The sequence below is a fragment of the Dipodomys spectabilis genome, unplaced genomic scaffold, assembly GCF_019054845.1.
Source record: "Dipodomys spectabilis isolate Male_0828 unplaced genomic scaffold, ASM1905484v1 ptg000115l, whole genome shotgun sequence".
Taxonomy (NCBI): Eukaryota; Metazoa; Chordata; class Mammalia; order Rodentia; family Heteromyidae; genus Dipodomys; species Dipodomys spectabilis.
This window is the reverse complement of record NW_024870792.1, coordinates 8194245-8220204: the sequence shown is the minus strand read 5'-3', so window position 1 is coordinate 8220204 and position 25960 is coordinate 8194245. Positions and strand designations below refer to the sequence as shown.

Sequence of the window (25960 nt, the reverse complement as noted above, 5' to 3'; positions counted from 1 at the left end):
TAGCCCACCACTTTGGTCAGTGTTGGTGCATGGGTTGGGGGGGGGGCGGGGAGGAAGGTGGGGTTTGCATTCCTTGGTGGGGGGGTGGTGTTACATATGTGCTCTTTATTGCTCTGGCCTCTAGGCTCTGTTATCAGAGACTTGCAATCCACATTTTTTTTTTTTTTTTTTTTTTTTTCCCACCCCCCCCCCTAAACTTGTAAACAACAAGATGGATGTTTAACCAGGGTGGAGTCACGTAGGCTCACTGAGTCCCAACACATAGTACATCTGCTTGTTTCAGGAGTGAGTATTTTACAGAATTTGTTTTGAGTTCTACATAAAGAACTTTTATTTCTGCGGGTGGTAATATTAATGATGTCTCACATGCATATGTTTGAGAACAAAACGGAGAGACTTAGGATTTTTTTTTCTGATTGAGTAGATGTGAGCTTTATTCCTTTATCAAAGTCAACAGGACTTAAACCTGTTAGTAGTTTGTTGCTGTACTTCGGACTTGTTAAATTTAACTCCATGTCTTGTTACAAAAAGGATAACTATGGTATTCTCTAATGCTGTTATTAGACAGTGATATTTCTTTCACAAGCTTTTATTGTGAAGTGACAGGAATCTTTTCTCCTCATTCACTTGTTTTTTTTTAGGGGAAGAGGTCAGTTTTGGGCCTTGAACTCAGGGCTGTTGCTGAGCCTCTTTGTGCTCAAGGCTCTACCACTTGAGCCACAGCACCATTTCCAGTTTTGAATGGTTAATTGGAGATAAGAATCTCATGGAGACTTCTCTGCCCAGGCAGGCTTGGAACCTCAATCTTAGATCTCAGGCTCCTGAATAAATAGGATTATCGGCACCAGGCCTCATTCATTCTTTGTATCCAATTTAGAAGACTGATAATACTGGCCAAAAGAGGAGATAATACTGACTAAGAGGGGAGACTGTTCTTTGGTTGTATTGGTATACATATGGATTTTATTTTTCGCCAAGTGTATAATGCTTGAAGCTTTTGGAGAACTAGCACTTCTTATTTCCAACAAGTAATGAGAATATAAAAAAGGAAACAGAGACTTAATGTCTAATTAGTGCAAAGACAAGAGATCATCTTGGATTGTAAAGGCAAGTGCTAAATGATTTGAAAGATCTTTCTGCTCTTAATTTCTCCCAATAGCTTGTTGAAAATCTGTCTTTTATTTGTCAGTATTTTTCCTATTAACATTATTGTTTGCTTTTTCTTTTAGGAAACATTATTTTGGGGGTCAGTTTTATTTGTAACAAACAAATTTTATCATTAAATATCATTAGAACCTTTCAGGGTTATTTGTCCACCTTTGAATAATTATATCCCCTGCATGGGACATTTTTTTTTTTTTTGTCAGTCTTGGGTCTTGATCTCTGGGCTTGTGAGCAGTCCCTGCACTCTTCAGCTCAAGGCCAGCACTCTACCGCTTGAGCCACAGCACCACTTCCGATTTTCTAGTGGTTTATTGGAGATAAGAATCTCATAGACTTTCCTGCCTGGGCTGGCTTTGAACCTCGATCCTCAGATCTCAGCCTTCTGAGTAGCTAGGATTACAGGCGCGAGCCACCGGCGCCCGGAAGGACATTTTTTTTAATCTATGAATTGATATACATATAAATTCGTATTGAGGAAATTGATTCCAGTGGGTGGAAAGTATTAGAAGCAATGGATATACCTCAAGAAATGGTTGACTAGAACTGAATCTAAAGTGTTTTCAGGGGACAAATCATAAAGGAGCATAAATATTACCCTTAATCTTCTAAGACAGCGTAGCTAATCACCTTCCAAGGAAAAGTAGTTAATGGTTGGATGACAGAGTCAAAGTTTGTTTTTGTTAGTTACCATTGCAGATCAAAGTAAGGACTAGGGAAAACTATAGAAAGCAGAACTTGTCCAGTACTAAAGGCACATACTTACTAGTTTCTTAAACTATCTAAGGAGGTGTTAATTCATTGTGGGACTTTTCTGAAAGAAAAATTACACTAGTTGTGGTGACAAGAGGCAGTGTTGATTGAAAGAAAGAAATGTGATATAACTTGAGGAGAAATTTGAAGAGGACCAGCTTTGGCAAGTGTGAAGATAAGCAGTTATTTGGGCATGAATAATTTGGGACAGCTTTGGTAAATGGCCAGTTCCGCTAATCATGCAACCATTTATCCATGCTACATTGTATTTTATGGACTGTAGTCTATTAACTCTATCAAATCTAAAATTAAAGCTTGCAAAAGATAAATTATATACATATATAAAGTCTAGTATTGAAGCTTGCAAAAAGCTGTATTGAATCATATATATACATATATGTATACACAGACATACAGTGAGCATTAATGTTTGCTGCTGCTGCTTTATCATGTATCATGCTTAGAGCTTTTCATCTTCCCTCTAGGATACTCAAGACAATTATTGATTATCATCAAACAAATAAGTAAATGAACAGTTGTCTATTTCTACCTGATCATTCCACTTACAATGCTCTAGCAATGGTTAGCCCTTCTGTAAATTAGTGCTTTCAAACTCCCCTCCCCCGCAAAGAAAATTTCTGTTGCCTTTCTGCATGTGGGCTTGGTATTCTTATCGAGTCACAGGCTACTAAGTTACTTATTGATGGAGAGATGCCCATGGAGTGAATTTAGTAGAGAGTAAATTCTGTATTTTGAACAGCATATATATTCATTTATTTTTGAGAAACCTAATTAATCATCTTGAGCAAATGCTCTTTTATTGATTTTGAAGATGACCTCTCATGATGGGGCTTCATGGAGTTTACTAGAGCAGCATACATAGCTTTCTTTCTTTCTTTCTTTTTTGCCTGTTTGGTAATAAATATTTGTTCATGTGGCAGAATTTTGTTTGTGCTTCTCTTAATTTTAATAACTTACCTTATGAAGAGTCTTTAAAATTCCTGGAAGTGACTTTTGCTGACTAAAAGGAACCTGATAACTGTTGAATGTTTATTGGTTTAAGTCTGATTGTATGTTTGCTGGGCAAGATTGACTAGAGAATTGTCCAGGGTTAGTGGACATTATGAAAAGTGAGTTAAGAGAAGACAGGGCATTAATAAAGAAAGATGTGTTGAGGATCCTAGAATTTCCTAGGGGCTTCACCATGCTTTGGCCCTGGCATCAGCAAAGTCCAATAGGGGCAGAAATGATAACTGCCTTGAATTTGCAACTCAGAGACATCCATTAAGTTAAGACAACTTTTTATGATACTTTTAGCAACAAACTGAGAAAGGATACAGAGGAAGAAAAGGCAGGAGAGCCTGGAAAGGAAGGAAGGAGACTCTGAATGGGAATTTTATGCTTAATGATGACTAGAATTTTAAAACCCGGAAAATCCAAAAACAGTTTACACATCAGATCACTGAACTAAGAATACCAAAAAAGCAGAAATGGTACCCCTCGACATGCTGCAATTTATAAAGCTCATAATGATATCTGTAATTTTAAGACAATGAACAAATTTATTTTTACAAATTTCTTTGTTAGCTGTAGGTATTTCTGTATCAGCTGCCCTAGTATGAATCTGTTGTGTTTGATCAAGCGTTCCTTCTTTTTCCCATTACCCTGCTACTCTTTTTTAAAATCTATTTTATTGTTATTGTAAAAGTGCTATACGGAGGAGTTACAGTTATATAAATCAGGTAAAGGAGTATATTTCTTCTTCTTCTTTTTTTTTTGTCGGTTGTGGGGCCTGAACTCTGGGCCTGGGCACTGTCCCTCAGCTCTTCTGCTCAAGACTAGCGCTCTACCACTTGAGCCACAGCACCACATCCGGCTTTTTCTGCTAATGTGGTGCTGAGGAATTGAACCCAGGGCCTCTTGCATGTAAGGCAAGCGCTCTACCACTGAGCCATCTTCCCAGCCCTGTACATTTCTTCTTGAACTATGTCAACCCTTTTATCTACTTGTATCTCTCTCCCTCTTTCCTCCTTTCCCTCCCTCCCTCCCTCTGTTTGCAGTTACTTGGGTGTTAATGTTTTCTTTTGTTGTTGTTTGTTTCTTTTTCAGTTTAATCCACTAAGCTAATGCTTAGCCACAGTTCTGGATTCTTTTCACTGGAGAATGTACTCTTAATTTAACATAACATTCCAGATATTTTCCCTACATGCTTTTATTTGTTGTGGTAACGGATGAACAATGATTTTATCTTTGTGGCTAGATTTTAGCTTTTGCATTCACATAAATAGGATGCAAATTCCTTTAAGGCTATGGATCTCTTTTGTTTGTTGTTGTTTAAACTACACTATGGATATATCCCCGACACACAAATATTGATTAAATGAATTCATGCTAATTATAGTAATGGTTTTCTAGTTTCCCATTTTTCTCATCTAAACATTTGCCTGTCTCTGAGTGGACTGGCTGAGATGGATAGAGGAGCAGGACAGGTGCTGAGGGAGTTTTCTCGGCTGCAGGGCACATAGTTAGTTGAGTTACAATGAGTGGATAGATGAATCCTGTCTAAAGTCCTTAAACTACCTCCAGGCACTTTGTGGAGGAAATAGATTAACTCTGGGTGTCCAGGAGAAAGGATCAGGGAGCTTCATCTTGTGAGTATGGGAGAGTGAAGAATCAGGTGCTGTTTATTATGTGGACACCCAGGGATATATGCCTGTGAGTTTGGATTTGTCAAGTTTTACTTTATGGAGGAAATGATGAGGAAAATATGCCATAATTGTAGGCATTTACAAATAACTACCAAGATAGTAACAGTTATATACTGAAGCCCCCAAAAGGATATATAATTATATGTGCCCCTTTTAAAGGGAGGGGAAAGAATGCCACTCAGGACTTCTAAATCAGCACTGTCCTCGGGTAAGAATAGGGGCCAACATCATTGGAAAAGAATGGAAAAGCTCTTCTTGCTAAATTACTTTGGCTGTAGAGTGGTGGGTGTTTCTAATTATGAAGTTTGGGAAGAAAGGATGTGGTTTTGAAGTGTGGATTCATTTATAAGAACTAGTCTGCCTTTTCCTCTTTCGGAGTGTGCTTCTTTTTCTTCTTCTTTTAAAATTCCTTTACATTCTCTCTACTTCCTATCTCTTTCTCCTTTCCCTTTCAATGTTCCCTTTCTATTATTCTCCTCCCAATGCACATGCAAGATTTGATTTGCAATGTTTTTGTTTATTTGTTTTTTCTCCTGGAGTCTTACTATATTATGCATGCATTCTATCACCTACGTATTTAACTCCACATTTTAATGTATAGTAAAATTTGGTACCCAACATTTTATGATAAGGGAAAGTGAAATCTAATGTATAACCAAGAATAATCTAGGAAAAAGGTGCAATTATTCCTGGTGTTGAGGGATCCATAAACTTGAGAACACATTTATTTTCCTACTACAGTGATATAGTGTAAGAATATATTTATTATATCCTCATGATAAAAATGAAAATGCCAAATGTCTTTAGCACAATAACAATAAGGAAGTCATAATAAAATTATGTGTGCTGTATTTTTCTTGTAGTGGAGAAAAGTCATGACATAAGTTTGTTCACTTGTTGTTTTTGCTTCTAAATTAGCTAGAAAAAAAAGATGTCTTTAAATGAAGAGCATATTTCCTTTTGTGGCGATTTTAATGTTTGTGACTTGAAATGAGTAAATTAATGTGGCCTTTCCCCCCCTTTTCATTGGAGTAGTATAATTCTTTGATGGTGTATTAATTGAATAGAATAAATAGAAAATACGTTTACATTGTTGGATGTGATGAAGTTTTGCTGCTGTTTTCACATTGCTTGTTTAGGTAGATATAAAGATACTTCTTAGAAGAGATGATGTTAGGTTCCCTTTACATGGAAGGAAAAAGTCACACTCAGGCTACCACAGTAATTCAGCAATTCAGGGCTGAAGAACACAGGGGTTCCAGCTGTCTAGTCTCTATGGGAACAAGGCAAGATGGGCTGATTCAGAAATGAGAAGTAGCTTGTATAGCTCTCCTGAGCAGATTCCCTTTCTGACCCCTAGTGACAGAGGTGATTCTCCACCACTAGAATGAAGCTCACCTTTGTCTTAATTCTCCTGCCACAGTAACCCCGGCACTCATTATTTATTTAGCACATGTTTCTTTCCCTTCTTCAAACTCCAGGATGTTTACAGTAGTTCCTTTATCTCCTTTCTTCTCTCCCCCTACTCTTCCTCTTCTTTCCTCCTCCACTCACTTTCTTTTTTTCTCTGTCTCTCTCAGTGTGACACTGTTTTCTGCTTCAGCAACAAATAGAGCAAATCAGAATCTGCAGAGTGTGCTTGGTTCAGGCACTTCACTTTCCTTTGTTTAGGTGGAGCTTTTGTTCCTGGGGTGGAGAAGGTGGAAGACCCTGCTGGAAATTTAGATAATCTAGTTTTAGCTCTGGGGCTCTGGTCTTGTTAGAGGGGGAGGGCTTGGTTTCTGTGGCTCAGGGTAGGATGTTCTTCTAGCAAAAAGAAAAGGGATGGACTGTGGATGAGATCTGCAGGAATAGTAGGCATTTTCAGAGCACACACAGAGTAGTGGCAAGCTACTTTAGCATGTGGATTATAGGTTGGATAATCTGTAGTACCTAGCCCTGGGAATATTCACAGTTGACCTTTCAAGTATTTTTACTTTGAATGAAACCATCAGTGAATGTGAAGTAACTACTTTATCATTTATGTTATAAAGTTTTCTTTGCATTGAATATTTTACTTACTAGCTCTTTTTATTTAATTCAACCTTTTCTCTTCCAATTGAAATTTTATTCCTTTCTTTATGGTTTATTTCAACCCTTATCTGGGACATAAAAAATATCTAACTGACTTCTACAGGATGTTAAATTTACTTCAACATTAAGTGTTTGACTGACTTTAATAGTGTGTAAGACTATTTCAGTTTTTAAAAGTAATATGGACTTCATCTAAGAGTGTTTTCTCTATCCTGAATAAATTGCTCCTCTGCAAAGTTTCTGAGCTGGAGCTTAGAAATTCTGCAGGTGTTACTCACTAAAAGTACAGTCAGGTGTGTGTGTGTGTGTGTGTGTGTGTGTGTGTGTGTGTGTGTGTGTGTGTGTGTGTGTGTTAAATGTAAGAAGAGGTTTTCTTTCAATGGTACATATTACTCTGTTTATGGCGAGTTGTTTGATTTTTTTTTTGACAAGGTAGATCTTTAGACCTACTAAGATACTCCTTTTTTTTTTTTTAACACTTTCCTATCCAACATCTTTTCCTAATGTTCTTGCAAATTTACTATGTACTAGGTTCTTTTATACTAGGCATAAAGAATCTGAAGCAATATTTTTAAAGCTGTTTCAGATACACTGTAAGTTTGTGATTGTTAAGCTTACAGTATAGCTGAAAAGATGAAACTAGATTGAATTCTTACACTTTCCTTGATTAGGCAGCAATTTTCGTTCACTTGTACAAGCGTCTGTTTTCTTCTGTAGCAGATGTTCTTGTAGGTGTTAATAGAAAAAGTAAGTTTCATCATTTCATTTGACATGGAAAACATTTTATCTTAGATTAACTTTTTTATATAGGTCCTTGATTTACAATGGGTAAGATTTTTCTTATTCCAGTACTATCAATAAAACCTTAAAGTTCACCAAAAAGTCAAGTCAAATGATAAACAGCTCAGAAGAATTTAGCATGAAAACTAAGGGTATTATCTTCCAGCTATAAGAATGAAGAAATGTTGTGATCTTAGTTTTGATGTTAGCTCGATTCTTAGTGTTGATTTTCTTTTTGGTAAAGAAGGAGAGTCCAAACCTATAGCGGGGACTAGCATTTTGAAAAATGAAAATATCCTTACAAATTCATTTTCAGAGGTTGACTTAACTTGTACAGACTGGTACTTAGAGATTAAAAATTCAGTGAGATCCAACATCTTAATATAATGTTATTTATTGTAACATTTACAATAATTAAGGTTTGCCTCCTCTACTTGAATAAAAGCTAAAATTCCTCATGTATACTCCCAGTCCACAATATATGTCGAACACTGGATGGGTGTTTAATAACTGTTCATTGAATAAGTAAAATGGAGAAGGGAGCTATGGTCTGGTGGCTCACTTCAATAATCCTAGCTACTCAGAGGCTTAGATCTGAGAGCCATGGTTCAAATCCAGTCCCAATAGGTAAGACTAAGAGACTCTTACCTCCAATTAACCAGCGAAAAGTCAGTAATGAAGCATAGCTCAAGTGGCAGAGTAGCGGCCTTGAGCAAGAAAGCTAAGTTCTTCAGTTTGAATCCAGTACCAATGTCGCGCGCACGCGCGCGCGCGCGCGCACACACACACACACACCCACACCCACACACACAGATCTGGGAAGGATGAGGAAAGAATAATTTTCAAAATTTCCTAGTTGATCATTATAAGTTACTGACGTATCATTTATAAAACGTATATATTATGTAGGAAAAGGTGGATCCATCGAAGAAATAGTAGGTAAGTCATTGATCCTTGTGCTTCTAACTATGAGTCTGAAAGATTTTTGTTATTTCATTTCCCTTTCAATTTTTTTTCCCTATAAGTGGTTACAGCAAAATATAAAGAAAGATGTGCTCCTAACTGTATTGTCCTCATCAGTTGCATTAAATGAAGTTTTCATTTTCCAAAAGAAAGTATTGCACTGATTTGATTTTAAGTGTTTTCATGCACAGCCAAGCAACAAAGACAGGTTTGCTCAATTTTACTAGTGAGGAGTTGCACAGGAAAGTGGTTTCCTGTGGCTGATGGTGTACTCCATAATAAGCAGGTATGAGAATTAGGAAGACTCTTCTTAGATAATTTACTTCTTTTAACTGAGCAGAGCTTAGAAATTAGACATCTTTTGTATTATATGATCTTTGATTTTATATGACTTAGTGTTCACAAAGTTTATATTTAAGTGCGAACTCTTTAACACAAGTCATAACTTTTCCCACATGTACCTTTTGTGTCTAGTAAGTGATTTCACATTTGTATAGTATGTACATCACTGGAAGTGCTTTCATAAATGAACTCCTTTGAAAAATGCACCCAGGAATGAGGAAGAATAGGGATTAAAATACAAAATTACCAAGTGCTCTATAGGTTATTTTCACTTCCTTTTTATGTACTGTAGGTCAAGTGAAAGTTAATAATCTTATTATATTGACACTTTTATTTTATCTTAATATTTCTATTAATAAAAAAGAAGTGTTCTGTGCCTAGTCTGTGTATGTGGACCTTAGGAGCTTAAGCTTAAATAAAAGGATTGCAATCTTCTTGTTCATAGATAGTGATCTTTGTGAATCACAGAGTAATTGAAAAAGTTAAGAGATATTTTAAAAGTTCTGCTGAGACGGAAAAGATGTCTCCCTTTGATGAGGAACATTTGAAAGAAGAGAAAAATGTTTTTAGTTGGGTAAATGTAACTTGTTCTTTATAAGCATGCATTTCATGTATTCACTTAATAGCAAAGACTATATATTTTATGGGGCTGGGAGAGGGAGTGATTGAAATTTATATTTATAATAAGTAGATTGTTTCTTCAGAGAAGAGTTTGGGCAGTCTGTATGAGTTTGATTGTTTGCTACTAGAGAGAAAAATGGAGATGAAAATTCTAGAGAGAATCAGGTACCTTTCAGGAGCAACGAATGTTTAGATAGACAGAAGATATATTTGAACTTCCTTAAGAGAATGGTCTCAATGATGAAAAACAACTTTTTTAAGTTAAACTTCATTGATTTAATAGTTTATATATATTCCAGAGAACTTCTCTATATCCGATGGTATTTTTGTTTCCAGGACATTGTCTGCCATCCAGTCTTCAAATGAAATTGTAAAATTGTAGACCTAGGTTTCTGACATATTCATAAGTGTCACATAAAAAGTTGGGCTATACCGTGGGGGGAGGGACATACAAAGCAACAAAGAAATACATTATAAATATGTTAGAAACAATAGCAAGAAAGAAAACAAAACATTTGAATCCTTATCTTGGGATTCATTTCGCTTAACATCAACTTATCTGACCATTTCTGCTTGTCTCAGACATATACTACTTATTGCAAATAGGGAAAACTATGGGACCTATGTTTCTTTAGGCTTGACTTACTTTACTTAATATAATTTTTTCCAAGTCTTGCCATTTCCTAACAAATGGGGCAACTGTATTTGATGTTGGTATAATTTGTGGAGAGGAAGGGAAAAAACAAATTTTAAAATTGTTAAAATTGGGATACAGGTGGACCCATTGCAACAATTTGATGTATAAGATGTTATGTTGAAAATGAACTTTACAACCTTGGCTTGGAGCTGGGGGCGGGGGGAGGGGGATGAGAAGGGATGGGAAGGGGAAACAAAGGAGGAGGCAACAATGCTTGATAAGAAATGCATTCATTACCTCGCCCATGTAATTGTAACCCCTCTGTACGGTATTTTCACAATTAAAAAAAAAAAGTTGGGCTTACAATTCTAGTTGTGTATGTAATGACAGTTCAGGTGTTCATCTTTAAATAAACCATTCAGATACCGTGTTGAAAAGATGTTAAAAAGTTCAGGTGCTACAGCATGTAAATTGTTTACAAAGTTGTCATCAGTTAGTAGAAGTTGATTTATTTACTATTATGCCTGTACAGACTAACAAGGAAACAAAGTATCATTTAAAATAGAAAAAGACAGGAACACATTTTCCAGCAATCAATAAGCATTTTATTTACTTATATTATAAAATATAATATTAATTCATCATTAATGAAGAAATTTTATTTATTTTGGGTTAGTTTTTTAAATTACAAGATACTCCATATCATATACTGCATATCTAATTCGGAAAATCATTCATGTGTCTCCTAAATCTGTTAATTTATAGTTAAAAAAAATTTACAACCCTTTTTAATCTTCAGCAGAAGTGATGATGTAATTAACTCACATTCTAACCTTCATGTGGTGAGGAGCTCTCATGTCGTAAGCAAGTATAAAAGTTTTGAATTATGTGAGTTCTTTCTTCTTCATCAAAAACTTAAATTTTCATTTGTAAATCTATGTCCCTTTAAACCACAGATATCTTCAAAACACAAAACACCATTAGTTTAGAAAACTAATTAAAAGCCAGTTAAATAACAAAATATTTGGAAATCATAAGCAAAAGTTCTAGAATAGTACTTCAGGCATTGCTGGATCCAGGCATTTAGATACTTCTTTCTCTTTATTTCCCTGAGCTAGATGCATTTCAAAGCAAGAAACATATAGTCAATGCCAAGTCAAGAGACCAAGCAGTCAGCCCTCCCATTAAGCAAGAGAAGTAGACATGAGTTACTTTTTTGTTATTTTTAGTTTTAGCAAAAGGTATTCATCTTATCTTTTAACTGTGCCCATGTTTCCACTCACAAGTGAATGTCACAGAATAAAAGAGAGAAAGAAGAGAAAAGAAAAGGAAAAAGAAAATCAGAGTCAAAGTTCTGTTTTTGTATATTTTAAAGTTTAGAATCTGTTGAAGGTAAATAAGGACATAAGGAAGCTTTATTCTAACATTCTTTCAAATTAAATTGAACTATTATTAAATTTGGCCCTATGTAAAAAAGAAAAATGACTTTGAAAGCCTCTTATGATCATCAATAAAGATGGTTTATATGTCATGTTGAAATGTGGAAATACCTTTTGTCCTGATTTATTTATCAATGTCGATTTGATTTATTTGGCTTTATTGCATATTGAACATTTGAAGATACAAGTGTCACATTTGCAGGTTGAAGCATCTAGTCATATTACAATAATAATAATAATAATAATAATGTTTTTCTTAAGTTTTTACTGTTGGGAAAAATGTAAGTGTTGATAAGGGAAATAATGTCCTTCATTTAATTTCCTATACAACTGCAAATTGCATGAAAATGTCTAATAAGTACAAAAAAGGATCAAATTGAATACATGGTGTCAGACTAAATTTTTGAAAGTCATTTGAATTGGAAATTGGGATGTTTTACTTTAAAGTAAAAATATGTTCAAAAGAGTAGCTTATAAGCCAATCATATTTTGCAAGATTATTCAAATTACTCTTTCTATGAACAATTTTAATCATATCAGACATAGAATAATAGCTCCAATTCAGAATATAAGTCATTTTCCTGCAAGGAAAAGACAGAAGTTGGCATAAGTTAGTTCTTATTTTTGATGTGGGTATTTTTATGCTCTTCTTTATTCTGTCAAATTGCATAAAATATTCTACTCTTAAGACTATTTCCTGAAGGAAGGCCGGGCTTCATTCAGTAAGAGAAGGAAACAAAAGCTCTGGAAATGTTCCTTGGAACCATACATTTAAGATATTTCTTTGTTTTAATAGTTTAGAATGGGATTTATCTAATCGGTTAATAGTTAATTATGTTATCTTCAATAATTTCTCTTTAAGTTTGGTAGGATCAAAATTTGTTATACATTGATAAATTAGTCTTGTCCTGAAAAGGAACTGATATTACTATCTTTTCTTTTCTACTCTCACCTAACACAAACACAGAAGAAAAACGTATCTGCTAAATCACTCTGGAAATCATGAAATGGTTTCCTGGTTATCTTCTGTGTGTGCGTGTGTGTGCGTGCGTGCGTGCGTGTGTGTGTGCGCGCACGCCAATTCTGGAACTTGACATCAGGGCTTAGGTGCTATCTCTGAACTTTTTGGTCTACCAGTTGAGCCACAGCTTCACTTCTGGTTTTTGATAATTAATTGCAATAATTGTCTCACAGACTTTCTTGTCTGGGCTGGCTTTAAACTATGATCCTTAGATCTCAGCCTACTGAGTAGTAAGGATTATAGTTGTGAGCCACCAGCATCTGGCTTCCCAGTTTTTGCTATATGATGTGATTGATATTTTCTGTCCTGGATGACCAGACCTAGTTCTAGAATTGAAAGTATGTGACCAAGCAGGCTTTACATTCTTAGTAAAGATAACATGAATTGTATATACTCTAAGATCCAGTGATTGGTAACAAAATTCCATATGATTTCATTAAAAATAGTATTATTTGATGGGCAAACAATTCTTTATCAGTATACTTATAAAATATCTACAAGTGATTTTTACAATAAACCTTGTTTGTAATTTAATTAAAAAAATTGCTGTCTTTTAAGGGGGAATGTTTGGCTGATCTGCCTATACACCTTCTCCATTAGTGCTTCCTGTAACACCAACAATGCTTGCGGGAGTCTAGTTCCTGAGTTTCTGTCAAGGATGGGGAAAGACCTGCTCAAGGACAATGAGTCTGGCTATATCTTTTTAAAAAAATAATGTTCCTGAGTTTCTGTCAAGGATGGGGAAAGACCTGCTCAAGGACAATGAGTCTGGCTATATCTTTTTAAAAAATAATTTACTTTGTTATTATAGAGGGATTATGATTACATGAGTTAGATAATCAGTAATGTCCTTTCACCATAGTGTCTTCTATTTCCTCATTCTCCCCCAGTTCCTCCCTCCTATCTCCACCCACAAGTTGTATGGTTCACTTCCATCAATGTCCAGTGAGCTCCTGAGAAGACTGATATATTTCTCTTTCACTGATTCGAGGCTGCCTGTATTTATCCTTTTGTATGGCTTTCAAGTGATGTCATAAATACTGCAGTAAGCATTGGCAGAAAAAAATGTTCCTCACCATGAAAGGATTGTTTGGCCACCAAAGACAACTTTGCCAACTAAAGTAGCTAGGAAGTCTTGGGGAATTAATACCCCTGGAAGCCTACTCTACCATTCTTTAGGCTGCTGTTACCCACACTGGTGTTGCTAGACCTGGTAACGCTCTGTCTCCACAGACTTGTCTCACTTCTTTTCTCCTTATTGCTGTTTCCTAAGATCATCTCCTAAATAAACTTCTTGAAACTAAATTGTTACCTCAGAGTTTGCCTCTGGAGCAACTTATAATAAAATCTCTATATCTAAAATTATGTTAAAATTTTTTTAAAAAAGGACCATGGATAAATCAGTTTCCACAGATGATTATGCCTAAGGTGAAGAAGTACAGTTTTCACATTGTTAAGATGGCGGAGATGCAGACACTGAAGCAGTAATGAATAATATTTGACATCTGTCTTTGAAGAAAGTCAAAAAGCAAGTTCATCTGACATCACTAATGTCTGTGTCAAAGTGTTTGCTTCAATCTTAGGAAGACAGGACTAAAGTTATATGTTACCTCACTTAAAAAGTGGTTTTGGCAAGAACAGACTATTTTATGAAATTTCCTGGTATGTCTGAATTTATATTAGAAGTTATTTGAAATGCATAGATTAAGGGAATACAATTTGTGCTGTTGTCTTTTTCTGAAAAGACATCTTCATTTCTGTGTTGAGAAAAGGCCTTTCTTAACTAACAGCCTGATTATCATGCATATAGCACAAAAATGAATAAAGGGATAAGCTATCATTTCTCCAAGGAAATGAAATGAAGATGAAAAAACATGAATGTTTTTTCTAATATTCGGTTTTACGTTCATAATATAATGAACAAGGCATGTATCTGGTTGGTCTAATTAAGATAGGAAGGAGCTATTTGTATAGCTCAAGAGAAAGATGAAGATTTCTCTCTCCTCTCTCCTCCAACTTTTATTGTGTGATAACACTAATGTATCTGACTTAAGACAGTTATTGTTTAGCATTTCCACAATTTGCCACCATCCAGCAATCTAACTCAATTACCAATGAAAAAAATGTATGTTTTATTATTTTCATAAGAAACGTAACAAGAATTTCAGAAGTAACCTTTAAATTCCTTGATTAAATATACTAAGTGCAATTTTAATTTTATTTGTAGGTGTATGTGATTCCATCTGATATACTTAAGAGGAAAAGTGACAGAGGGACTGTTCTGGTGCAGCTGTATGATTGAAGCTCCGTGGAGCTGTGTGTCTGCATTTTTTCCACTCTATTTTGGCAAACTCAGGTAAGAAGAAATAATTACTTTTATATTTCCGAGTGCTTTATCTTGTACTGAGTATTTAAGATATTACTCTGTTGTCCAAAATGGCCAAATACAAAATATAGAATAAAAGGCAGCAGTGAATACCGTTCTTTGAAAATAACTGTTGCGATCATTTTGTTTTATATCATTCCTTTTTTTTCCATTTACAAAAGTGGTGATGCTAGTATCTGAATTCTTTGATGCTTGTTAAAAATTATTTTTGCAGCAAATCTTTTTTTGTTGTATTCTTTGAAACTCTGAATAGCAGTGTCATAGTTCCACTGTTTTTTATATGCCGCACCAATGAGTTAAACATAGTTTTTGTGGCATTTATATTTAATATTCACTGACTATCCTGATAGAAAGATTGATGTATACATGACAAAAATACCATCAACTAGTTCAATGACTATGATGGTTAAGGTGTTTTAATTCTTATTGCTGAGTTTTCTTGCTGAAGGTGGGAATGAGACGCAGTTTTTATCAGTTTTAAAGTGGTTAATGGTTAATATGGTTAATGATTAGTATGATCAATATATTAATCATATTTCCTCATTAATTAATTGTTTACCATATTTTCTCATTCAGTTGATCGCTGTAACAGTACTGAATTAAAAATTCAAAATTAAGAATCTTTGTTTTTTTTTTTATGGTACTGGGACTTGTATTCAGGGTCTCCTCACTGTCATTTAGTATTTTTGTTCAAGACCAGCACTCTACCACTTGAGCCACAACTGCATTCTGGCTTTTGATGGTTAGTTCCTTAGATCTCAGTCTTCTGAGTGGCCAGGATTACAGTTTTGAGTCATTGGCCCCTACCTAGATTTTAATTTTTTTATTCTCTTTCTTACATATACTCAATAAATATTTTCCTTTACATAACATGGCTGGGAAGAAAATGACTATTTATCTGTCATTTATTGATTTCTGTCTGCCTTTTATTTTGCCATGCCATTTCACGATGTTAATTTTTTATTCTCTTTCTTACATATGCTCAACAAATACTCTCCCTTACATAATGTACCTGAGGAGAAAGTGACTATATGTCTGTCATTTATCTATTTCTATTTACCTTTAATTTTACAATACCATTTCAAGTGCCTTGTTTGATTGCAAGTACTCATTCACTCAACTGTTGTTTATTGTAGACGTAATTACACTACTTCTTTACCACTGTGATTATTTAAGCAATGATAGGAATGATGATTGAGATTAAGGACAGAAAGGCACACAGATAGTTCCTTGTTATAACTAACTTTCAATAAAAGAAACACATTTCAGTGACTTAGAGACAGGATATATGAAGTGCCAAGAAAGAAGGCAAAGGACAGTTGCTGGTGGTGAAACTTCGAAATTGGGATGAGGAGCAGTTCACAGTTAAGAGAGAAGCTTTGTTTTAGGCAGTAAATCAAAATAGAGTATCCACTTGAAAAAAGGTACAGGGCTGGAAAAATACAGAGGATGTTGAGGAAATTGGAAAAAAAAAAAAAACCAGGGTAGAAGTAACAGAGTTGTGGGCAATAAATTCTGTGATTTGGATGTTCTACGTAGGTATTCCCATTTTATCATTACCTAGAGCGGAAAGGTTGTGGGGAGAACCAGATAGTTAATGCTATCTTTAAATGACTTTAATCTAGTTGGGATATGTTTCTGAATAAAGGAAAGAAAAGTGCATCATAAAAGGCAGGCTTTTCTTTTGCTTTCTTTATATTCATCATTTGCTGAATACTTGTTATTTGTTATGCAGCAAACTACATACTGTAAGCAACACAAGAGATGAAGAAGATGTAATTTCTTCCCTGAGGATTTTGTAGTGTAGTCCCTGAAACAGTATACCAGTGAATGCCACCATAGCTGTCATTGCACAACAGAATCACACTCAAGGAACAACTAGTGGGCATTTGTGTATGCCACCCTGTGGGTATTGCAAGGGCTACAGTACCAATCAATTTTTCCCCAAGACATGGATGCTGATCAAGGTTACCCACAAATAAGAAGCAGTGGAACTTAATCGAAGGCAAGAGAAGTGGCAGTGAAAAAGGTTGTGATGGATGACATTTAGACAGATGACATTTGGAGGGTGGCAGGTGAAGGAAAGAAATTACTCTGCTTAGGAAAGGGGGCATGTTTGCAGGATTAACAGAAATTGGATAAATAGAACAAAAAATGAGACTTCTGTTGGTAAAATTAGTTTGGTTTCGAACACCAAGGATATCTGATGTCCCTTCTTCTGTTACAATGCTACATGCCACCAAAAACCACCAAAAGCTGGAAAAGTAAAGAACGAATTCCGGCAGTTTGCTTTTAAGACCACCAGTGGCAATTGTGGTTTGTTTGTGCAGTCATATGAAATGAATGTACCACTATTTTTTAGTCTCTTATTTTTATCTTAGTTTTTAAAAAAATGTTTGTTATCTGTAGTTGTCCAAGGGAGATGTCATTTAACAAAGCAGTTTATTAATATAATGGATATTGATCAGTGTCACCTTCAACATTCTCATGCCCCTTTACTTACTTTTCTTAAGTTTGTGGGATATATAATGAATTATTGACTGTTTACTTTCTTCTCTTCCCTTCTTTATTCATCCAAACCTCTCCTATTGGCCCTTCCCGCCTTTTTTTTTTTTGCGTCCAGTCGTGGGGCCTGAACTCTGGGCTTGGGCGCTGTCCCTCAGCTCTTCAGCTCAAGGCTAGCGCTCTACTACTTGAGCTACAGCGCCACTTCCGGCTTTTTTCTTATGTGGTGCTGAGGAATCGAACCCAGGGCCTCAGGCATGCAAGGCAAGCGCTCTATCACTGAGCCAACTTCCCAGCCCTTCCTACCGTCTTGTATGTACCAATTTTCTGGTGCTTATGTTGTTGGGCTTTGACTTAGTCTTTCTAAAAAATTATACGATTCCAGTTCTCCATAGAGTCCACTATGCTTCAGTTAATTCATTTGTAACCACTTGCATACCAACATGTTTACTTCTAGATTTATAGGCACACTCTATTTAACACAAATGCGGGAAACCATGTAAACAGTGTAGTTTTGATAGGTCTATCACACATTCGAGAGAAGAGTGCTAAGAAAGGGCATGAATATCAGTAGAGAGTGAACACTTGTAAACATCTTGGAAGGTTCCTATCCCATTTGATTTCTGGATATCTCCATTTGCATTCTGTATCAATATAGATGGACTGAATTGGTAAGTCAGGTGCCAAAATCATTATTTAGTGTCTTAAAATTAAGAACTTCCATTTGTATTTACTCTCTTTTACTTCCATTTGTATTTACTACTCAGTTGGGTAATATAATTGGATATTAGAATCATTAATCTTCCATTGACTAGTAAGTCTGTTCATTCTATTTTGTACTTTTTTTTTTTTTAATTACATATAACCTCTTTGAAATCCCATTCTTAGCCTTTTCAGGCTTCCATTACATTTCTGAAAGTAGTAATACAGAACTTAAAGGTTCAAACTATTTCTGTGTTTTTCTTCTTCAAATGTTCCCCGCCTAGAGTGTCTGGAAATCTGCATAGGATCACATCATCCCCTACGCATAACACTCTGTACTGGATCTCCCTCACCAACTGGCCAGGGAAAAATTAATTAGAAGGAAATAGGAGACCTTTAAGACCTGACTTATACCTTTCTAAACTTTGAACTTAATGTTTGATCATTCTCTAACATTGATCTCCAGAAATTTATAATTTTCAAACTACATTTTGTTCTTTCATTTTTGCTTTTGTCTTTTTCATCAATAAGATAGATCAATATTCAAAGTATTTAGCAGAATGTCTGATGTTAATGATCAGCATAGAATAGTTTTTTTAAATCAATTTTATTCTCACATCAAAGATGGAAAAGTAGAAAAGAGTCCAAAAATCCAGTAAAATCTCTAAATTCAAACTAAGCTAACATGGAAACAACTGAAAGAGAAATGTAATTTATAAGCTGATTAGAGGGAGAATGGGAAATTTCAGGGTTGGGCTATGGTACTAGCATTGAGGATAGGATTAAGTAAAATTAAAGTTTCATCAAAATATATACAGGAGGCAGTATGTCTTAAAAATCTACCAAAAAAGCCGGGCACTGGTGGCTCACGCCTGTAATCCTAGCTACTCAGGAGGCTGAGATCTGAGGATCACGGTTCAAAGCCAGCCCAGGCAGGAGAGACCATGAGACTCCTATCTCCAATAAACCACCAGAAAACCGGAAGTGGCGCTGTAGCTCAAGTGGTAGAGCGCTCGCCTTGAGCTGAAGAGCTGAGGTACAGCACCCAGGCCCAGAGTTCAAGCCCCACGGCCGACAAAAAAAAAAAAAAAAAAAAAAAAAAAAAAAAAAATCTACCAAAAAAAGATTTGGTTTTGAAACCATAAATAAAGTTTAGATTCAAATATATCTAGAATGTGATTTTCATTTTTTGATATCTTTCAGATATACTTTTACAAACTTTACAGTGTATTAGTAGAAGTTGATAATCTTTCAAATAGATTATTAGAATCATTATTAGAATCGTTAATGATGATAAAGTGTGATGGGATGTTGAGAAAGAAGCACAAATAGCTAGAAATGTATTTTCTGTTCTCTGAGTTGCAATGCATTAGAATAACAGCACTGATCTTTGAGGACAGACTCTAGGGAAATCCCTTAGTGAGGAGCAAATTCAGATCAGAATCAAAGATATATTGTACTTTATCTGCCTTTAGGTCTAAAAGAAAAGCATTGAAGAAATTGAAGAGAATGTTTTTGGTTTCACTGACATTTTAAAATGTATATTTCGCACAGCTAAATGTGTAAAATATATGTCTATTTTAATTGTGATGTTCAAATTGATCCTTACCTATAAAATATTAATACTGGTTTACATTTAACAGTGGGTTAGAAGAAAAAGTGTTCTGAATATTTATGTACTATGTTGTTCCTTCATAAATTAATTGCTAGTTGAATGAAATAATGAATCAGGCAAGTGGCTGCTCATCAAATATGCAAAGTGGAAATTAGTTTGGTTTAAGCTAATTATTGATTCCATGATGGGTATCATTTATTATATGAGAGCCTTGACTTAGTTAAATGTTAATATTCTTCATAAAATGCTTTAATTTACTTTTAGAACATGATTTGCATTGAGAAATTTTTAGTTCAGCCCAAACTTCAAAAGTATTTAACAGGTCATTTTTATATTTACATTTATAAAGAGTAAAATAAATGAGAGAGAGGAGTAGTGCTTCCATTAATATGTGCAGTACATGAAGAAATGGAAGTAGCTATCAGAATAAATGACAGCTCATGCATTCTCAATTGCATAATTCATTAGTTAAGTGGCCTAAGCTAATCCATAGTAGAAACTTCTTGAACCAGTGACAATCTGTGAAGGATCTCCTATTTATATAAGCAGCTTGTACTGTGTACTGATGACATCCACATTTGAATGATATAATTACTGTTCTTAGATTGTTGAGTAGCAGAAATTTGTTGTGGGTATTTAAACAAAAGAAAAAGGCATATCCCCAAAAAGATACAGGGTCTCTGAGAAAATGGGAGCATAACTGGATGAAAGAGTTCTCAGTAAAGATGAGGACCAAACTGTTCCTCGGATCTAGAGAACTAGGATCAGAGAGAGCTCAGAGGGTCTTCCACAGAGCTGAAGGACCCCTTCCGTCCTCCTGGTTAACTTTCAGTCACTCTCTGGCAGCAATGACACTTGTTTAATAGCTACCCCAAGAAGGTCTGCTCTTGAGGAGGATGGATTTCCCAAAGGAAATTTGAAGTTCTAAGAGCAGGGTTGGAGTGGAGGTATTGCCAGCGAAAACAATGTAAATTGTGCAGCCCCTTCCTCAGAAGTGAAGTTTAATAGCCATCAAATTATCGTGGTAATAAAATCTCAAATAATAAGCAAACTGAGTGATAATGCTGCTCAGATATCAAGCAGCTTCTGTCATCATGAAAAATCCACTTGTCATATACCGATTGGCCTGCTGGCAATAGGCATAAAACTGTAAGCAGTAGAATTAGTCTTTTTGCTTTATGGATCGTATAGTCGAGTGAGAATTGAAATAACACTGTTACTCTACTTCAGTAAGTCTTGAATAGGTAGAATATTAGTTATCTAGGGCTACCATTATGAAGAACTGTAAATTAGGTGGGTTAAACAAAAAATCATTCTCTAACATTATAGAAGCTACAATGGGAATCAAGAGGACAGCAGGCTCACTCTTCCTCTAAAGGCTGCAGGAGAGGATCATTCTAAGTGTCTTCCAAATTCTGATAATGCCTGGTGTTTCTTGCCTTGAAACAGCATAACTATACTTTTTGGATGGCTGCATTCCTTGTGTCTCCCTATGTACTTTCTTTATAAATATACCTGTCCTGAATTCAGAGTGATTTTTTTTTTTTAAATCTCAAGCTCTTGAGCTATTTACATCTGCAAAGAACCAGTTTCCAAATGAGATCATATTTTAAGGTTTAGAATATGCCTGAATGTGGGATGTGAGGTTGAACATCACTTAACTAAACTCTAGGAGGAGTACACAATAACTGGGAGTTTCTAGCAACCTCAAAATTAGATAAAGATATGAGGTGAAGGTGGGGTACAGAAAAGGTGGGACAAGAATGAACTAGTACAGCAGTGGTATTCAGTAGACAGTATGTGGAAAATGAGCTGTACAACTTATGGGTGGGGATGGGAAGGAAAACTGGGATTGAAAGAGGGAAGGGGTGACGTGGTTCAAAAAGAAATGTACTCATTACCTGACTTATGTAACTGTAGCCTTTCTGCACATCACCTCTACAATAACAATAAAATATACTTTTTAAGAAAGAGTAGATGGAGAGAAATGATCATGGAGAAGATCCAAATAGAGCATCTAATAAGAAAACATCTCAGGAAAATTATTTTGAATGTAGGCAGTTGCCACTGAAAGAATTAAGCAGATAAAAGACTTGTAAGCAGGTTTGTGTTTAACAAAAATCCCCTTTGGTGCCATGTGGAGATAAGAAGTAATTTAAGTAATACCAGAGAAAGAAAGGCCAGACAAGGAACTCTGTTGGGTGGAAAATGATGCTGATTTGGAAAAGAAAATGCTAGGATGAAAAACAGTAAATAAAAGTCAGATATATAGACATGGAGTGAATTAAAGGCAGAAAGTGACAACAGGAATCAAAGGAAAGCTTAGGTTGCTAGATACTGCATCTGTATAGATGGTAGTTGTAGGCTCTGAGATTGGAGGGGGGAGAGAGAGAGAGAGAGAGAGAGAGGAGAGAAAAGGAATGCCACTTTCCTAACTGTGTTTAGTACTGGTAAGGTTAAGTAAGGAAGTCTTAGCGTATACATGATGATACACGAAGTTGAAGAGGAAACAATTCTTCATATAATGATTCTTCATACACATATATGTATAATAGTAATAGAATGCTATGAAAAATGTAAATATGACATTCTGAAGTAATTTTTAATGGTATAGAAAATAACCATTACCAAATGCGAAGTTAAGTAAAAATGAAAAGTAGGGTACAACTGTATGTATAGTAAAATCTCAATGCTGCATGTCTGGCTGCTTTTAGTAAGCAATACTTATACTACTATCATGGCTATTTCTGGGTGATGCTGATTGTCTTTTTTTTTTAACTTCCTTTTGTAGTTCTGGGTGAGCATAAACTACTTTTGTAAATACATTTTGAAGAATAGATTTTAACACATAAACTTTATTATATGTATCTTGAAATAGATTATTATTCATAAAGTATTATAAATATGTAATTATTTTCAAAAGGTTTAAGAGAAAATAGAATTATACTTATATCAACTTACATCCTGAGGTATATATGTGGACATAGATAGCATATTCTTAGGTTAAGCAGGCATTTGATAATAAATCAGGGAGAATGCTACTTTGGGACATAAAGTGAAAAAGAAGTGTAGATTGGAGCATTTTTTATTTGATTTTGAAAACTGTATCAGTGAATGGGAGAAATTTAATGAAACACAGAAATAAATCATTTTATGTAAGCCACTGTTAGTGGTGCCACTGCTTTATGTAAGGTAATTAGACATAACATTCCTGGGCAGATTTTATGAATTTCTGAATGACTTAAGTGGTATTTGGATTTCTGGAATGCAAGTTAAGAGTTTAATATTAAATCTACTGTATGAACTCATGAGTTAGGCTATGAGAGAACAGAACATATTTACATGTTCTTGTATCCCCCAACTCAGGTTCAAAACATTAAGCTGGCATTCCATTAACACATTTGAGATGATAGGATGATTTAATCAAAACACTACAATCTTATTTCAGCTGTTTCCTTAATTTATGATTAGCAAGAGTTATGACAGGGTGAATACGCCTCACAGTAACTTTAATATGTAGACAAATTCTTTCTGACCCATGAAATAAGGAAAATCATTTGGCACATGTGGGAGTGATTATTTATTTTGACAGTTGCTTAGTATGTTTTTTTTTTTAAATTTTATTTGCTTAGTATGTTTTGCTTTAACTCATTTTAACTAGATATGTATAAATATTCTGTTTATGTAGATTATAAGCCTCAACACCATTTTATTTCCTAATGACTAAAATAAGTAGATCTTTCTTTAGGAAAGAATAGTTTTATATAGATTTTTTGTAATAGGTATAATAGAAATTATTTTCTCAGATAATTCATAAGAAAATAGGAGTTATAATAATTACAGTAGAAAAAAATCAAGAAACATAAACCAAGGTGCGTAGAATGAGAGACTGATATTTTGTTTTCCAAAGTTAGTTTATATCCTTTATTCACTTAATTTGACTATTTTAAAAAATGATTTGTCCTGTCTAAAATTTTGGATAATTAGAAGAAATCTGGAATTCTCTAGGAAAATACTCTTCTACTTGGTGCATAAGTCTACTATTTATTTATTTTTTTAAAATTTTTGGCAGTCCTGGGGCTTGAACTCTGGGCCTGGTCACTGTCTCTGAGCTCCTTTTGCTCAAGGCTGGCACTCTACCACTTAAGCCACAGTGCTGGCTTTTTCTGAGTAGTTTATTGGAGATAAGAATCCTAGGGACTTTGCTGCCTGAGCTGTCTTGGAACTTCAATCCTCAGATCTGAGCCTCTGGAGTAACTGGGATTACAGGCATGAGACACAGGTGCCTGGCTATACGTCTATTCTATTCCCAGTCCTTGAGTGGAATTTTCTAAACTCTTGAGAAAGCATCAAAGTATAGGATATTCAGCAATAACACCAACAACAATAACTAACACTTCCATACTGGAAGTTTCTTCACAAATGAACACAATTCTCATAATTTGGAGGTAGGAAAATTAGATTATTGATGAAAAAACTTAGGAACAAACACGTAAAATTGTTTGTGGTCAAATAACAATGAATTAGAACCCAGATGTAGTTTTTATCTATTATAGTACTTCACGAGGAAGATTTGAAGTACCAAAGAAAGTACTTCAATCAAAAACATAGCAAACCCCTAGTCAGTATTCCCTTGTCATCTTCTTATAAGATGAGCTGCCATTCAGCTCTCTGCTAGACTTGTAATGTATTTCATCTTCTCCCACTCTTAGTTCCTCCTCCATCATATTTTATTCATTTTAAGCTCCTCATCCCTCCTACCTAATATTCAGCATAGGAAGTCTTATAGACATGTTTTCTAGCAGGTACTATCATAGATTCAAAGGTGAATCTCTTATTTAAATTAAAAAGATGAAAACATCTTTAGTTTCTTGCTTCTAATTTATCTCACTTAACATGAATGGAAAATTAACAAAAAAAATTTAAGGACAATGAAATTATTTGAAAAATTTTGGCATCTTTTGTAAGTTAAATTTATTTTGGGAGGAAAGTTGCAGATTTTTTTGATTCTTTCGATAAACAGCACAATAGTAATATACCTCAAATCCTTGAGTAGATCAGAAAAGTAATATATCACATACAATTCAGTTTAGAACTAGGTTGGCAAAAAAATCAATAGAAGTCTTAGTCAGCCAAAAAATGTGAGAAATATAAGAAGGAGGTAGTGCCACATTTGAAATGGAAGCAACAACTTGACATTTGCCCAAGAAGTGCTGTTATTCAGAGATTGAGTGTGACTTCAGGATTGCATAGTAGCCAGATAAAAGGTTCCAGATTTATGAAAAAAGCCATAAAAAGTAGGGTTAGGAGGAAGGAGAATGGTGAAAGTTTAATATTGATCAAGATGCATTGTATTCATAAACTGCTTTTTTGAACTGCAACTCTTTTGTACAACTAAAGATAATAAAAATATATTAAAAAAAATGCTATGAGTCTTAGGATAAGTCATTGCTTGCTTAGTTGGCATGCAGAAGAGTGTGTCAAGTACTTAAACCTACACAGCCTACATTTATGGTTTTATGTTCCAGAGAGTAAGTATATGAGGTTGGCTTAAGGAAAGATCTGGTATGTTCAGTTAATAATTATACAGGGAGTAGAGAACTGATTTCCAGGAGATAAAATGCAAAAATACAAAAATTGCGTTTTGTTCAGTGTATTTCATAGACATAGTTATTATTCTTTTAACACCTATAGCCACTTGTCCAGTTAGTTTAATTTTTTTCCCATAATATGGCTTTCCCAATAGCACGTAAGCACCACTGAGGTATAGGTTATCTCTAATTTTTTTCACTGATATTTCTAATGTCTGTCACAATGAAATTTGCAGTTAATGTCAGGTAAATAAGACATTGACACATGTATTTTTTACTAATTTTAGAGTTGTGTTATTGTTATTATTTTTGGTTGATCTTGGGGCCTGAACTCTGGGCCTTGGCGCTGTCCTTCACTCTTCAGCTCAAGGCTAGCGCTCTACCACTTGAGCCACAGCACCACTTCTGGCTTTTTCTGCTTATGTGATGCTGAGGAATCAAACCCAGGGCCTCATGCATGCAAGGCAAGCACTCTACCACTGAGCCACCTTCCTAGTTCTGTTATTTTTTGAGGGAAGCAAGCTTGCCCCTTTTTATGTTTCTTTCAGATTTTCAAATTATCTGATACTAAGTAAAAGGAATGTATAATTTAAAAATTTATACATTTATATAGTCATTGCCTATAATAATTAAATTTAAATGTCAAAATCACTTTAGGTACTT

At 34.9% G+C, this 25960-nt stretch overlaps 1 protein-coding gene across 2 annotated transcripts in view; it reads left to right on the top strand.

Annotated features, from left to right (window-relative positions):
* The window catches only part of Gulp1 (GULP PTB domain containing engulfment adaptor 1), a 239350-nt gene that overhangs the window by 74898 nt on the left and 138492 nt on the right, over positions 1-25960 (top strand). For both annotated transcript variants that reach the window (XM_042688291.1, XM_042688292.1), the window contains exon 2: positions 14726-14854. The gene's annotated coding sequence lies outside the window, so the exon portion shown is untranslated. The remainder of the gene's footprint in view (positions 1-14725; positions 14855-25960) is intronic.